Raw genomic sequence first — 18567 nt, 5'->3', positions numbered from 1 at the left:
CATGAGTACCTAGACCTACCAGAGAACAATACCTATGTCCAATTATCCATCCCAAGCGATATACGCTCCCTAACCTACGACTCTGAGACTCGTGCCCATATCGTGGTGCCATAACATATATATAAAGTCCGTCTAACCCAAGGTATGCCATTTTATTGTTTATTGAATTGACATAAGAATTTTAATCCAGTTTAGTCATTCAACTTAATCAGTCGATCTGACTTAAACACAACCAACATTTAATCCAGGTAGTCATTCAACTTAATCAGTCGATCCGACTACACACAAACACAATTAATCCAGATAGTCTTTCAACTTAATCAGTCGATCTGACTAAATAAGGTTTAGGATTCAATATTTTACAATCCTTCCCTTAAATCTAATAGGTTAGGTTTATGCGTTTTGAGCTAAACCATCCCTAGTATGATACCGTCCCATACCAGTCTATATACATCCATATAAGTAGGACTTAACCTCTTTATGGTTAATCCAACTCATTCCAAATTAGGTAGGATTTAGTGCTTGAACTAATCCATACCTAGTATGTCACCGTCCCATACTGGTACATACAATCCTCCAATTAACATAGTCGATAAAACAGTAATAGATGCAAACCAACTATACTCCAGAATAAGCATTTAATATAACCTATCAAGTTTAGGATCAAATTATGCACACAATATAAAGTTTAGAAATCCTAAACCAATTCCTTTAAGCTGACAAAAATTTACTGAGCATTTAACTCCTCCAAACTGCGTAGTTAATTGAACCACATTATATAATCAACATCCATCTTCAAAATATGTATCATTATAATTTGATACATATATATCAATAATAAGCATTCATTATAGAGCCTAAACAAAATCAATATTTCAATAATGTAATCTGCAAAATAAGTATAAGCATTCACATCCTCCAAGTTGTTCGTATCTGCCGTAGTTGAATAACAAGGTGAAAATTAAGTTGATTCAACACAAATTCAGTTAAATTTAAGTAATTAATGTTACTTATAATCCTATTTATATATGTTTAACCCTAATTAAATCATATACAAACGATCCTCTAAATTCTCTAGTGTAAACAGTTTAATATTCAAGGTGCAACCGGTAAATTCCTTGCCTAACTGTGCATTGTCCAATCCTTAATTAAATTATGAATTTATGTTTCTCTATTGTTTAATGGATCTACAACACTTGTATCCATCCATTAATTCAATTCAAACCATTTAAAACACCCCACGCAGCCAAACAGTGCACTAAACCAAAACTGAGCGCATCCGGGTGAGAGCACTGCTCAAATTGCCTCAAGAGCCGGCTCTGGACTATTGGAGCCAGCTCCAAAACAGCCAGGAGCCGGCTCCAATCCTTTAGGAGCCGGCTCCAAAGGCTTAGAGGCGGCTCCTAGGTTTTCTGGAGCCTGCTCTTGCTCATTTGGACACCGTCATCTGTTCTTGCTTCATCTTCTTCGACTCTGGTAACTAACAGAGCCTCTGGAATGTTTTAATCAGTTGTTCTAGGGTCCAATCATAGTTATAGATTAATCCTAACCCACTGATATGCAACCATGATTTGAACTAGACTCAAGTTTGGAAGCCACAATTACAGAACGTTCAAATAGCAACCTTAAGCAACTTACAACAGATTTATTTTGTAAAAATCAAAACTGTTTTAAGATCTTGTTCCAGGCTTTAAACTCACTCCTAGATTAGTTACAAAGCATCCCACATATAATTTACAGCCTTAGTTTACCACAACCTGAATCACAACTATAGAAAAAAAACAGATTAACAGAGAAGCAGAAATAGGCAAAACAGTTATCTTACGAGTATTTAAACCAGACTCTTATATGCATAAATCCATGATATTATGTTTGTTTACAATTGTTTTAGCCTTTATTAAGTCCCTGAAGTCCTCCTAGGCATGCACAGAACACAGATTAAAGAGATAGAGCAGAACAGAAACTTGCCTTCAGTTTCAGGCTGTGGAACTGCAGACCTCTGTCAACTCCGGCAACGATGGTTGTCTTAACTCCCTCTGCTGCTCCTAATTCAATCCCCAACCTTCTCCTTGAATTCTTCCTTCAATCCCCAAAGGTTCTCTCTGAAACTCTCTACAACTCTCTGTTTTTTCCTCTCTGAAAACCTGATACGTGAATGCAGGTTGTGTGATGTTTGTTAGCTAAACCCTAAACTCACATGAAGAAATATATTTATAGGCTTAATTCTCCAACCCTAATCCGTATATAGCTAGAGCCCTAATGCAAACCCTTAGTCGGCCCATGCAATTGTCCAAGTTACAATACACGGCGACTTAATACAACCTAGGTCGGCTACAGTAACTCCAACCCTAACTGACATATACGTAAATCAACTTTATTATATAATTTAACCTTTAAATAACTTCCACAGAAATATAATCCTAATCGAAAATAAATTAACATTTAACTTAACCCAATTCAAAATAATCCAATAACAAAACAATAATATTAATAAAAGAAAACAATTAATTCAAATAAAAGGACAAACAAGCAGATAATCAATTATCAAGCAAATAATCCAATAAAATGACACATAATAAAATAAAATGCAATTAAATACAATAATTAAATTCCAGAACTGTCCTTTTAAAATTAGGGGTATTATTATAGCAGCAGGAGCCGCAGCGGCAGCAGACGATCCAGCAGTCGCACCGGTGGCTACCGTGCATATGGAGATCGATCTAGAGTAGGAGCCTCCAGCAGAGGAGTTACCACATCACTCTCTAGTAGGGTCACCATTACATTTCCAGGAGCAGGCTCAAACTGTACCATAGTTTCATGATCTAGTGGTACCTGAAGCTCCAGTACCGACACTCGGCTTTGGAGAGTGTATCCAGGCTTTGGAGGACGTCGTTGTCTCTCTTCGGTCAGATGTGGCATCTCTCAGCACGGACGTGACTACTTTCCGCTCCGATGTCTTAATTGCACTGCAGGGCATATCTAGAGATATTAGGGGATCACGCCCCGCTCACCCTACCTCATTTGCCTGATCTCTATTCCTCTCTTTCATTATTCTATTATATCTGTGATACATTACTGCTCTTTTGATCCTGTTGTGATATTTTTGCGGCCAGTCTGTCGGCCCCATTACTGTGATGTACCATATACTTTTTTTATTTTCCTATTTTATGCATGATCTTTTGGATGTCATTTTCTTCTATTGATATATATTTGTCTATGACAAACTCCATTAGCAGGTGCATCCTAGTGATTTCAGTAAGAGAGTGCTGCCCGAATTTTTCAGGACCACCCTTTTCCTCTCTCATTATTTCATTTATTATCCTATTTACACTTGCATGTCCACTGTGCACCATTATTGTCCCCTTTGTTATCTGATCAGCTTTTCTCTCAGTGCCATCTTTTCAGGACCACAGTTAATCCCAAGTTTAGGGGGTTATACCACCCACTTTGGATACTTCATTCCGGCCATTCTTTGCCATAGCCGCACTGGTATACTCTTTCCTTTGTTCTCTTTGCACATTGAAGACACTGTGCCATTTAAGTTTGGGGGTAATGGGTGTTGTTACAGTATTTGCATTCAATTCAAAATTTTGAGTATGACTTGTGTATTTGAGGGATTTTCTATGATCGGTCCATAACTAACTATGATTTTGATCTTTTGAGGACTATATTGCTTAAAATTTAAAAATTGCTTGACTTGAGAGTCCAATACTCCTTGTATGTCTTGTGGATGCCATTTAGGAGTAAATTTTTCGAAAAATTGATATCATGCTTGCACTTGTGGTCCATATCATCCTGATTTTGTGATTATTTTGAGATTCACTCTAAGATTCTACACTAGCACAGGCGCACACTAACATTCATTTGTGGGGTACATGCTTTGTTGATTATTGAATTGGTTATATCCCAATTGGGCTAGTAGTGCATTGAAAGCTTTCATCTTGATAAAAGTGGATAACAAACTCTTTTCATTGAGTAGCCGGGATTCTAGCCTTATCAAGCACTAAATTTCTTGCGTCGAAAGGTGGAGGGCCCAAACTCTAGGTTAATAATTGAACTTTTTTATACAAAAATAAAAAAATAAAGAAGAAGAAGAAAAGAAAAGTTGCAAAAGTAATAAAAGGTGAGGACTTCTCCGAAAAGATGAGAAGTGGGAAATGATTAGATGGAGGTTGTTTTGATTTGTAGCCTAGTTGATTTGAGCTTATAAGTCCTTAGGGGTGTTTGAACGCCTAATGCCCTAAAGCCGTCCAATTTGGGAGTCATTGACCTAATGCTCGGCCTCATGGACCGCTAAAAAGCTTAATAGATCAAGACATTGCACCATGTTTCCATCTTTGATCCTTAGGGATAGAAAAAAAAAAAAAAAAAAAAAAAAAAAAAAAAAAAAAAAAAGAGTCGAGTGAAAAGATTAAGCGCACCTAGATCAATAAAGCTTTAATAAAAGGTCTACTATTTGTCTTGATGATTGGTATTAGATTTGTGTGCTAGTATGAGGGTCACGATGTAATCATTTCTTTAATTGGCTAAGATAGCAGCATATTTGATGCCGGTCCACTCAAAAAGGATTCTAGAGTTGTTTTGATTTGCATGATCATTTTCTTGATGTGTGGAGGACCATACTTGTTTGCTTGATGTTGAAATTTTGGAAGATTCCTTGGAAATGGTTGAAAAATTGCATACTTGAGGTAGTTTTCTCCTAATGCTTGTTTGCAATATTTGTGCCTCTTTAGTGAGAATGAGCTTAATGTTTGTGGGTATCATTTCTGGAAACTCTCACGAGACTTCACTCGTCCACTAGGGGTAACCTTGGGGTTTACAAGGCTTGTTGCATATGCTAAATGTAATTGTGTTCCCTACGAAAGTGGCGTTATCCATTTATTGCTTTCTAATTCATAGTTATATAGTTGTTCATTTCATCCCTTTACTTTGTAGTTCATTGCTAGGGACTAGTAATATTTAACTTTGGGGGTGTGATGAGTGCTGAAAAATGCGCATTTAAACCCCTTAAGCTTGAGTATTCTATGACCTTTATCTATCTTACTTTCTCATTTTAGACTAATTTCGTGTTATTACCCTTTTCAGATGCTTATCCCAAAAATTAGTCAATTCAGCCAAATAAGAGCATTAAAGAAGTTAACTCAAGCTGAATGGAAGAAAGGAGCAAAGTGGAAGCAGATTGCAGCAAAGTGTAGAAATTCAGCATGTTCGATTGATCTCAGCATTTCTTCGATCGATCGAAAGTTCATCGATCTAGACATTTCAAGATGGATCCAAGCCCTTGTCCTTATCCAAAAGAATCCAATAAGTTCAATAGATCCAACATTTCCCAAATCGATTGAAATGATTTAATCTTATTCACACCTACCACCCACCTACCACTTTTGTCTTCTTCCCAAAAATATCCTAAAATATCTCAGAGATTTATCTTTATTCAAAAAGGCGCCACCAAGGATGATCGATCTCTGCAGCATTCGATGGATCTCAGTCAAGTTCGATCGAACTTCCTCAAGTCCGAAAAAAGACAAATTCCAGCTCATTAAAAGTTGGCTCATGGTGTAATCATTGGAGAAACCGTGATGCACAAATCCAGACCATTGGTGTGACATTTTAACCTACCTATATAAGGATTGAGAGCCACTTTTAGAGCATAGGTGTTATTAATAACTTGTAACATTCAATATATCTTATATTTTGGAGAAGAGGCTAGAGATTAGAGAGTTTTTACACATTTTGGGAATTCTTCCATTCTTCTAGGGTTTCCATCAAGAAGGAGGTCATTCCTACCATGAAGATAGCCCTTGAGGGTTGGATGACTACTTCAATGAGTGGCTAGACATCTACTTGGGGCTAGAGTAGCCCCTAAGTTTGCTTTCTAAACTTAGTTCTTTGTATTTTTTTGGGGATTTATTTGTAACAATATTTTGATCTTGGATTTATATATATATCTTGCGGTTTCTACTTGATGTGTGTGGATTAATGCTTTCAATTGATTATCTACTTCTAGTCATATGTCTATGTATGCTAGAATGGATGATTCATGTGCTTTTCTCTAGATTTAGTGGAATTTATGCATGTTTATGTGTCTGGATGAAGTTAATCTAGAGATGGTCAAAACATAGAGCTTAATTGAACACTCTTGCAATTTATTTGATGGTTTACACTTGTTTCTTGATGGATTGTACCACGACTTTAGCTTACTTAGTTTAATTTCATGTCTTTAGTGTAGATGTAGTGTAGTTGCTTTAAATTCATAGATAGGTGGACAATCTACTCTTGTTCCTTGGTGTTCCATACTTATGAATGCATTAGGTGAATGTTTTTAGATAGTTGTGTGTGCATGAATTGTGGTTTTATTGAATGGATTTTGGTCTCATTTGATAAGTTATGATTTCCATTTGATTTGGCTTGACAATCTATGCTTATTTGCCTTTCATGCCTAATTTCAATTAATGTCACACACACACATAAGTTACAAGTCAATTTCTTCAATAATATACAATTGCTAATGTCTAGTGAAGTCAAGCTTAGTGGGGAGCTCTAGCACCCCAAGTCCTCCCCTCTATATCTTTCTCTACTTTATTAATCATTGAATTTTGTTGATTTTAATTTCATTTGCATAATAGCTTAATCAATCAATCCAACCAATCTTTTATCACTCGACCTACTAACCCTATACATTATTTCCATTGCTAGTGCACGCTTATAATCCCTTGGGATGATCCCTACTCACCCTAGTTATATTTTTAGTTAGAGGTAGTAGTGGCTTTTTTAAATTTAAGACTTGACCACATTGCACACTCACACTCTTAGTTCATATCTTTGCACACTTTTAAACGTTGGTGCGACGACACACCAGTTTGCATGGAGCCGCTGTGGAGTATAACTATGACTTAAAATTGATGTTTTGACATTAGAAATGATGGGAATGATTTAGGTAACCTCGGGTTCGGGGAAAGACCCGGTTAACAGTTCGAACCCACAAGTTTGGGTCGTTGCAGAATTGGTATCAGAACGAAGGTTCGAAAACCATTAGGACGACGGGTAGAGGCCAAACTAGAGTTACATGGGAAGGAATTTGCATTGATTATGTGATTATTTGCCAAGGTGTTTAATTATTTGCAAAGGCATGTTTAATTAACTACTTGCATATGTGCTTATATACCTATGTTGATGTACTTGTTGTTTCATTTCGCATGTTAAGTGTACGTATTACATCACTTTGTTGAGTCGTCTACGGTTGGGCCTTAGTGTCATCGTCGTTGAATCATTCTCTCTTTTTATAGCACGATGCCACCACAAAAGGAACCAAGGGGAGTTGGCTCTAGGCCGACAAGGGGTAATGTTGGTGAGAGCTTTAGCTCCAATCCTGCAGAGCAAGTGGATGAGGATACACTTCTTAGGGACTTGATTCACCCTAGAGGTGTTTCCACTAGGGGGGATAATGTTGTGACACCCGTTGAAGAGGGTGAAGGTTTGGGGAAACTAGCATTGAACCGCTTGTACAGGATACTCAAGGCTTGAAGCCTTTAATGGCTCTTGATTGTTACAAATATAAATGCATTAATAGACCCACCCATTATTATATTTAAATAGGCCAGATAGACAAAACGGACGCGTAATAAATATAAATTTTTAATGCATAATAAATAATTTTTTTTGAAGCATATTTCTAACAATCCCCCACATGATTCAAAAAATTTAAGATAAGAGTAAAATACGACTAAGAAATAATGAGCAAAAAGGTAGTGCATAGGTGACGATGTCTTGCGACTTGAATCTCCATGTAGTGTAATCAAGTTGTAGAACACAGTCACTAAGTGAACTTAAGTCTTGAACCTATTGCTTTTATGTGAACTAAACAACTAGTACACGTACCACCTTTCATTCAACGAGTTCTTCGGGTTGACGCGTTACGGCCATGTGTCTTACCTGATTTCATTAGAGCTCTAAAGAGTTAAGCCACACTCTCATAGGAAGCGACCTCCACTTCCACTCTTACATAGATGGACTCATCAAGTGTGTACTGCCCCACACCACCGTATTAGGCTATAAGTCCATTAAGAGCATAATGTCACGGGCTTAGAGTTTCAGCACCACTCTAGCTGCTCCCGTGCGGCACCAAGATGTTGCTTCCACTCTCGCAAGTACTTGGTCAGCCTAATTCCCGTGCACACCTTAGCCAACACACTCCCCTCGTGCGCTTACTAGTGTTGTAGTTGCACTCGCCCTCTCCTCACTTGGCTTGCACACTCACACACACTAAGACACTTAAGTTGGCAAGGAAAGAACACTTCTATTACTTCAAAGAATGCTTTGTACAAGGCTAGCACTCAAGCTCTCTACAAGGCTCTCAAGACTCACTCTAGGACTTGTTCCCTACAAAATGAAGTCCTACCTCTATTTATAGGCATCCCCATCCCTAATGGACGACTAGGATGCATTCTAACCAACGGTGGAGATTGATTATCTAGAATCTTCTCCCACCTTCTTCACACTTCCATACTTATCTACTAGTATCTACAACATTCTAGAATTCTCCATACTACTCCACACAACTCTAGAACCTTCCACACACTTCTACACATTTCTACACATATCTAGAATCTTCCACATAACTCAAGACTATTCCGGAAGACTCTAGAAACTCCACTTGCCATGCAGTTGCCATGCAGCGTCCTCCTCAGCGTCTGCGTGTCGCCTGCGTGGCACAACCTCCATAGGCGGGGCGTGACATTCTCCCCCACCCATTTCCGTGACGCCCTCGTCACGGTTTCTTCAGCTGACCCAGCCTCTCGCAGGTCATCAGCACTTGCACATATATCCTTGGCCCAAACGTACGAGCGCCCTTCGGGAGATGTGAAGTCCTCACGAGCTCCATCGTGTTGACTGCCACCTCCGGACTCTCCTTCCTGCCCACGAGCGGCACCATGCATGCGGCCTTGCCTTCCTCGCCTCCAAGTATCATCAACGCACCAAGGCATGGTAGTGGCGCGGCGTTGTTCCTGTCCATGAACTCCAGCCCCAGCACCATGTCGTGGTCGTCCATCTCCGCAACTTGGAAGTCAGCCTTGCCCTTCCATCCTTGCATGCATAGCTCCACCTCCTTGCACACTCTACTCACGCGTGCCTCCTCGGAGTTGACGGCCTTGATCCAGCCCTCCGTCTTGCGCATCTCCAAGCCAAGTCGTTGCGCCTCCTCCGGGGTAATGGAGTTGTGTGTAGCACCCGTGTCTACCAACGCTTGCATGGCTTTGCCACCAACCTGCGCATCCACATAGCGCACCCCAGCCACCTTCTTTGCCTTGCCCTTCTTCTTGGTGTCATGCGCCATGCTACTCAGCATCTGCATAGCCCCCATGCACCCATCTTCATCGCTGCCCGCATCGTCCACCCTGCCCTTGCCCTTATCCTTCACAAGGGCGCTCATGGTCTTCTTGTTGGGGCAGTGTCGCAATATGTGCGGCCCTTCGCACAAGTAGCACTTCGGCTCCCACTTGCCCTTATCGCGGCGCTCCCCTTTGCCACTTGCCTTAGACCTCTCTCCATGGTCCTTGCCCTTATCATGGCGTGGGCGTCTCTCCTCATCGCTGTGCTCATCATCACTAGACTTGGGCGAGCCCCGTTTCTTGAAGCGCCGGTCTCCCCCACCTTTGCCGTGGTCCCTCCTGGGAGACGTGGCCCTCTTGTCATCGCGCCTAAAGTCTTCGAGGCGCTCTGCTATAGCCATTGCGGATGCCAAGTCTCTAGGCTCCCTCCTCCTTAGCTCCGTGGCCACCCAAGACTGCAGCCCATCAATGAGCAAGCACACACGTTGCCGCTCCGGCATCTCTGGGATCTCCAGCATCAAGTTGGAGTACTCCTTCACATACTCCCTTATGCTGCCCTTCTACTTCAGGCGCCTTAGGTTGATCATGGCGAGGTCCTCAACGCACTCAGGGTAGAACTGCCTCTTGAGCTGCCTCTTGAACTCCTCCCATGTATCAACTGCTCTTGCGCCCCTACCGGTGAAGCGCTGTCTCCACCATAGAGCGGCAGTGTCCGTGAGGTACATAGTGCCTGTCTGCACCTTCTCTTCATCATCTTCGATCTCCATGCACTCGAAGTACCGCTCCATGTGCCAGAAGAAGTTGTCAATCTGGCGGGCATTCCTTGCCCCATCGTACTCCTTGGGCTCCGGCGCCTTCTTCTTCCTTGGCTTCACCACGACCTCGCGCGCCTGGGAGAACTCCTTCTTGCACTCGGCAATCTCCACGCGCAAGTCGTCTACCTGATCATACAAGTCCCTTTCCTTCTCTCGCGCCTTGTTGGCAATGCCGTCAATCAGCTCGTAGAGTTCTGCCATCTTTCTCTCGAGCCTGTTAAACTTGGTCTCCGTGTAGACCAAGTGCGTGGCAAGCTTCTCTTCCAAGCTCTGCTCCAAGACGTGGACTTGGTGGTCTCCTCCGCTAGCCATGTCTACTCCAACAAAGCTCCCTTGACGAACCTGGCTCTGATACCAACTGTCACGGGCCTAGAGATTTGGCGCAGCGGCACGGCCCGTGCGGCACCAAGATGTTGCTTCCACTCTCGCAAGTACTTGGTCAGCCTAATTCCCGTGCACACCTTAGCCAACACACTCCCCTTGTGCGCTTACTAGTGTTGTAGTTGCACTCGCCCTCTCCTCACTTGGCTTGCACACTCACACACACTAAGACACTTAAGTTGGCAAGGAAAGAACACTTCTATTACTTCAAAGAATGCTTTGTACAAGGCTAGCACTCAAGCTCTCTACAAGGCTCTCAAGACTCACTCTAGGACTTGTTCCCTACAAAATGAAGTCCTACCTCTATTTATAGGCATCCCCATCCCTAATGGACGACTAGGATGCATTCTAACCAACGGTGGAGATTGATTATCTAGAATCTTCTCCCACCTTCTTCACACTTCCATACTTATCTACTAGTATCTACAACATTCTAGAATTCTCCATACTACTCCACACAACTCTAGAGAACTCTAGAACCTTCCACACACTTCTACACATTTCTACACATATCTAGAATCTTCCACATAACTCTAGACTATTCCGGAAGACTCTAGAAACTCCACTTGCCATGCAGTTGCCATGCAGCGTCCTCCTCAGCGTCTGCGTGTCGCCTGCGTGGCACAACCTCCATAGGCGGGGCGTGACAATAAGCTCAATCTTTGTTTTGGCAGCTAACACTATCTTTCTTCACGTCATAGGGAGGGACTGCGATAGTGCTTCACATAATCTCTCCATGACTTGTTGTTACCCATTGAACCTCAATCCTGGGATCTCCATTTATAAAGGTTAGGTTGCTATCATGGGAAATTCACTCTATTGGCTTAAGTCCCATCCCCCTCGATGTCTCATAGATCAGTTTCCTCGATAACCCTTTTGTTAATGGATCAGCTAAATTTTCCTTAGATTTCACAAAATCCAAAGAGATAACTCCATTTTGTAGAAGCTGTCGTATAATGTTGTGACGCAGCCTTATATGTCTTTTCTTCCCATTATATACTTTATTCTTTGCTCGAGCTATAGCTGCCTATGAGTCATAATGAATGAAGACTGATGACATTGGCTTTTTCCATAACGGAATATCTGCCTGTAAGTTCCTCAACCATTCTGTTTCTGACTTAGCAGTCTCTGAAGTTATAAATTCGGACTCCATTGTTGATCTGGCATTATAAGTTTGTTTAGTTGATCTCCATGAGACAGCTCCTCCTCCTAGCGTAAACACATATCCGCTAGTTGAATTGATTTCATCATTATCTGAAATCCAATTGGCGTCACAATAGCCCTCCAACACAGCTGGAAATCCACTGTAGCATATACCTAAATCAATAGTACCTCTCAAGTACTTCAACAAACGAGTTAGTGCAGTCTAATATTCAGAAGAAGGATTATGTGTATATCGGCATAATCTACTTACAGCATAAGCAATATCAGGACGAGTACAATTCATTAAGTACATCACACTACCAATTACCTTAGCATATTCAGTTTGCTTCAAACTCTCCCCTGTATTTTTCTTTAAATGAACACTTGGATCATAAGGGGTTTTGACTGAGTTTATATCATAATAACCAAGCTTTTAAAGTATTTTTTGAATATAATGTGATTGTGACAACACTATTCCCTCGTTAGTTCGATGTATCTTTATTCCCAAAATAACATTTGCTTCTCCTAAATCTTTCGTATCAAAGGTGGAAGTGAGGAACTTTTTAGTAGCATTTACAATTTCCTCATCAGTACCTAATATTAATAAATCATCTACGTACAAGCAGATTAGAACTCCAGTTTGTCTACTAAATTTGCTATATACACAACTATCAGATTAATTAGTCATGAACCCATTACTTACCATTGCTTGGTTAAATTTTTCATTCCATTGTTTGGGGGCTTGTTTTAACCCATAAAGAGATTTACCAATTACACACCTTATGTTCTAGTCCGGGAACTATAAATCCCTCTGGTTGTTTCATATATATTTCTTCATCTAGATGTCCATTTAAAAAAGCGGTTTTCACATCCATTTGATGTATTACCAATTTATGGATTGAAGCTATAGCCATTAGTATTCTAATAGTGGTTATCTTAGTTACTGGAGATTAGGTATCAAAATAGTCAATACCTTCTTTTTGTGTATAACCTTTGGCGACTAATCTTGCTTTAAACTTATCTATTGACCCATCTATTCTAAATTTCTTTTTAAATCTACCAATTCCCAGGTATGATTTGTCATTATTGGTTCTAGTTCATTATTTATTGCCTCTTTCCAAAAGGTTGCATCCACTGATTTCATAGCCTCTTCGTATGTTTTAGGGTCTTCTTTAGTTAGGAAATAAGTTACAAAATCTGGTCCAAAAGAAATTTCAGTTCTTTGTCTTTTACTGCGCTTTAAATCATTAGGAAAAGACATTGTTTGTTCCTTAGAATAGGTCTGTGGTTGATCTTTTCTTATGTTAGTAGTAATTTTATGTGTATCAACCTCAAGAGAATTTTTAGTTTTCATAGGAAATATATGCTCAAAGAAACTAGCATATTTAGCTTCTACTATTGCATAATTCTCCAAAATTAGAAATCTATATGCCGCACTATTTTTTGCATATCCTATAAATACACTATCTTGAGTTTTTGGACCCATTGATTTCTTTTTAGGTTCTGGTATGGCCACTTTAGCAAGACACCCCCACACCTTGATGTACTTAAGATTTGGTTTGTGTCTTCTCCATAGTTCATATGGGGTCAAATATGTTTTCTTATGTGGTATTCTATTACGTATATGACATGCTGATAAAATAGCCTCCCCCCACATGTTTAAAGGTAACCCTGAACTAATGAGCAAAGAATTCATCATTTCTTTTAGAATTCTATTTTTTCTTTTAGCAATTCCATTTTGTTCAGGGGTATAAGGTGCAGTAATTTAATGTATAATTCCATGTATTTCACATAATTTACTTAAAGTAATAGAACTATATTCTCCTCCCCTATCAGATCTAATTCTTTTAATTTTCCTTTTTAACTAATTTTCTACTTCTGCCTTATATTTGATAAATTTTTCCTTAGCTTCATCTTTACTACTTAAGAGATATAATTTTGTATATCTAGAGTAATCATCTACAAAAGTTACATAATATTTCTTTCCTCCTCTACTAAGTGTATTTTTAAAATCACCTAAATCTGTATGTATGAGTTCTAAGAGTGTTGTGTTTCTTTCTATTGTTCTAAAAGGTTTTCTAGTATGTTTAGCCTCTGCACATACTTCACATTTTGAAAATTTTGAGTTTTCTAATTTTGGGATTAGGTCTAATTGTTTCATTCGTTTAATTGGTGCTATGTTGACATGGCCTAATATAGAATGCCATAAATCTAATGACTCAGCAATATAAATAGATGAGTTACCCGGTTTATTCATCAAGTCAATGCTGAGCACAAAAAGACCTCCACTACAAAATCCCTTACCAATAAAGTCACCATTTCACGTTAAGATTAACTTGTCAGAGTCAAAGACTAACTTGAGTCCAGCCTTGTTGAGGAGTGAGCCAGAGATCAAATTCTTTCGTATCTCAGGAACATGTAGGACTAAGTTGAGAGATAAAGCTTTCCCAGATGTTAGCCTCAACATTACCTTATCTACTCCATGAACTTGTGCAGCTCGAGAATCTCCTATGTAGACAACCTCTCCTTCTACCTTCTCATAAGTAGAGAAAAGGTTCTGATTACTACAGATGTGTCTAGTGGCCCATGTGTCCACTATCCATTCAATCACGTTGTCTATCATGTTAACTTCAGTAACAACAGCTGCTATAATTTCTCGTGTTTCATTATCTGCTAAGTTCGCTTGTGGCTTGGTATACTGAGCTTCTTGTCCCTTTCGATGCCAACATTCATGAGCTCTATGACTTGGCTTCCCACAAATGTAGCAAGGCCCATTGATTTTCTTTTGTACTCTATCATTCTTCTTGAAAAACTGACTCTTTCTGTCTTTGTTTTTGTGATCCCCTTTTCCCCTTTCCTACCTTTGCCATATGAGAACTTGCTTGTTGAAGGCCTTTGAACAATTAAATTGGCATTGATAGAGGACTCTTTGGCTGGAATAGGTTGTTCTCCCAAACGATTTGTTTCTTCAATTTGAATGTGGAAAATCAACTTTTCCATAGCGTATGCCCTCTTTTTATGTCCAAGATAAGTCTTGTAGTCCTTCCAAGAGGGTGGTAGCTTGTCGATGGGTGCATCGGCTTGCATGGCTTCATTGATGACAAATCATTCAGCCTCTGCTTCTTGAACTATAGTCTGAAATTGATGGACTTGCTTTATAATAGAAAGGTTATCCACCATATTGAAATGAAGAAATTTGCTTCCCGCATATCTTCGTGTTCCGACCTCATTGGTGGAGTATTTGTTTTTGAGGGCCTCCCACACCTCTCTTGTAGTTTTGTACTTGCAATAGATGTCGAATAATTGATCTGAAAGGTGATGCAAAATATACCCTCGGCAAGAAGTGTTATCCTTTTCAAAAAATCTTATTGAAGTAGTTCTTGCAGGTTTAAGCTCATTATCAGGAGCGCTTTCATTAAACAAAACATATGCAACCTCAATTTGTTGTAAGAAAAATAGTATTTTTTCGGACCATCTTTTGTAATGCGTTCCGTCAAAAGGCTGAACCTTAGACATATCAGGGATGGTATTTTTCCCCATTTTAATTAATTAAGCACAAGTTCACTTTTAAGTTTGTAGGAAAAAGAAATGTGCTCAACTAATTAAGTCGATCAATAATGTTTCGTACAAAGGGAAAAATAATGCAAAAACTAAAATAAAGCAAGGAAGAAAAAGAAAACTTATCAGCCGAGGTGTGAGGCTTAACTCACTGTCCTTAAAAGTGAACTCGCCCCCACTAGGAGTACGTGGCTCACGACACGCATCCTTTGGTGCAAATGGTACTCAAGCGGTCACTCTCCATGATACAATGGCGGCCTTAAAAAATGTGTACTCAGATTGAAGACTTGAACTCATTTCAATGAAGCCCAAAGAAATAATAAGGAAATATAATTTCAGAACACCAAAATCATGTCAAGAAGGTTGATGGAATTCTGGACGAAGTTGAAAAAAATTCAATGGAAATGTATTTGAAGAAATAAAGATGAGAGAGTGATCATAGAGAGAAGAATGAGTGGGGATATCCCAATAGACCCACCCATTATTATAGGATACTCTTGGCTTGAAGCCTTTAATGGCTCTTGACTGTTACAAATATAAATGCATTAATAGACCCATCCATTATTATATTTAAATAGGCCCAATAGACAAAAACAAACGCGTAATAAATATAAATTTCTAATGCATAATAAATATTTTTTTTTAAACATATTTCTAACACATATCATATTGTATTGTTTAATTCCTTTTTATAATATAATCTTTTGAAATATAGCCATTGGAAAAAAGTTAAAATAAAATAATTAAAAATTTAAGAAAATATTAAAATAATAATATTTTTGGAGAATGAAAACACACCATTGGAACACATGCGATTGCTAAAATTTGGAAAGTTCAAAACACTCACGCGGCTCTTGAAAATGATGATGTGATTCTAAGGAGATGCTCAGGTGGCAATTTTGAATTGCCAAAATTTGAAATGGCATTGGAGTTGCTCTAAAGATGAAAAACTTAAGTATAGAGGGCTTGGTGTTCCCCACTCCAAGAAAGAAAAAAAAAACTAGTTAAATCCCAATAATTAAATCACGGTCTTCCCTCCATTTGAACTTTACAAATTTGTGAATTGAAACAATGCTTCTTTTCTATTTGTTTCTCATAATCTTCTCATCAGAAGTCTTTCATGGTAGTTTCAGGGTTTGGTAGCTTGTAAGAAGAGATGACTTCAAAGAATTGCACGTGCATTGGACTTCAAAAAGCTTCCTTATGAGTAATGAATACAATATATAGTTTGTATTCTGGATCCACGTCTCCTCTTCCTAAATAGTCCTATGAATTAATATGTCCGACCAGGTACTACATTGCATCATAATGCAACACCTTATATTACAAAATATAACATCTAACAATGATGTAACACTAATACAACTCCGCCAAAAGGTACTCAGACCATAGAATGTGTTAGTAAAATATTTAAGTTATGTTCGATTAGTTTTGGAATTAAAATAATAGAATTGAAGAAAATTATGGTTCTGAGTAACTTTTCTCAAAGTTCACAAATTCTAATTCCTTAGCTCCAATTCTATTTAACTGAATACAACCTTAATATATCCCAGTTGGTTTTTGCTGACACAATGGAACAAATTCTTATCTGAACCCACGTAATATAACAAAATTAGTTATTGCAATTTTGAATTTTTTTATTTTATTTTTATTTTAAAAAAAACATACTATTCAATAAAAATGGACATGTTTAGTGAATTTTAGTGATATTTGTTAATTTTGTAAGACCATTTAATAGATCTATTTATATTTATAAACTCTAAGTTGTTGTCTATATTAAAAAGGCATGGTAATTATATATTTTTATTAAATTAATGAATAATAATATATTTAAATAAGAAATAAATGAAAACCATACCATATACGGAGTATAAAATTGGAGAAGAAAAAAATATATAAATTAAAAATATATATAATACAAGTCTAAAGCACAAAAAAATTTATGCACCACAACAGTACTCCTATGATATATCACACTGTAGAACAATAAAATAAATTATCTGTTGGAGTATCGGTAACAAAAGTCGCGCTTGTAGTCTAATGGTTTGATTGTCCTTTTGCAGAAAGCCCATGTTTGAATCTCTTGGAGTACGACCTCTTTCATTTTTAAGCAGTACATTCTAGAATAATTAGGTTTGGCTTTTTAATCGGGACGAGAAAATTTTAGAATATCGAAGGTATTATATTTTGGATTTTTTAGTCGTTGAGTGTGATGTGAGACACCTTTGATAAATGATTTAATAGTTGAAAGATTCCGAGATACAATATTTCAAATCTTCTAAAATAAAATACCATTCTTAATCACATAATTTTAAAGAAATCAATGTAATAAGAGGCAACAAAAATTAAAAAATAAAAATAAAAAGAAAAAGCAGCAAAGAGTTTTAGTTATGCTTAGTATGGTTAGATTGTTAATTAATCCTCCTCCCTATAAATTACTCGCTAATATTTCTTTCAATCATTATTACAATGACGGAAAAAAGCTTCTGATTAGTCAAATTCTTTGGTGGTTGAGAAATCAAATAAAGTTTTTGCTTTGAATCCATTATTTTCTTTCAGATACACTTGGAGGACTTGTAGCCATATTGAAACTGATTTGATTTGAACAAATTTTCTAAGAAATGAATTGAAAATTTCATGTTCCAGAAACTTTTTATTTATTTCTTTCACTTTTCAAGTTCTAGAAACTTTTTTATTTGTGAACAAAATTTCTAAGAAATTAATGGAAATTTTCATGTACCAGAAACTTTTTATTTGTTTCTTTCACTTTGCAAAGTCAACAAAATTGAGGGATTCACATGCAATGGAGTTACATAGTCCATTTATCAGCCCAAATGAAAATAAAATAAGGAGCTTATCAAGTAAGGTGCAATGGTTGAATGCTCAATTTTTCATTTAAAAGTTGTTAAATACATTTTGTAATTTCAATGGGAGAGTCTTCATAAATTTTAAAAAATTTGAAGTATAAAATGTCAAAAAAAAAAAAAAAATCAGTGGAGGCAGGTCGCGTTATGCGTCTGTGCCTGCATACAGAGTATAAGAATTGAACATCTTTGACTAAAATTATATAAATAAGGGACGGTCTCGATGACATTATCATATTCAATGATATTGTCATTCTATACACATAAAACAGTGAGTGCATTAGACTTTCGTACTATTTATTATTATTTTTTATTGTAGCATGATTTGTGTGTGGTTTGTTCTAATCATTCTATATAATCAATACATACATTTAAACTAAATGCACGAATAGAGAACTACAATTTAGTGATATTTCTTCATTTTTCTAAAATTTAATGTTAAGAGTTCAAGTCTTGTTAAAAATAAAAATGAAAGTG

Source organism: Cornus florida, unplaced genomic scaffold, assembly GCF_030987335.1.
Source record: "Cornus florida cultivar Cherokee Brave unplaced genomic scaffold, ASM3098733v1 CherokeeBrave_3.0.0_Hap2_Chr07, whole genome shotgun sequence".
Lineage (NCBI taxonomy): Eukaryota > Viridiplantae > Streptophyta > Magnoliopsida > Cornales > Cornaceae > Cornus > Cornus florida.
The sequence above is the reverse complement of the archived record's forward strand: the minus strand, read 5'-3'. Positions refer to the sequence as shown.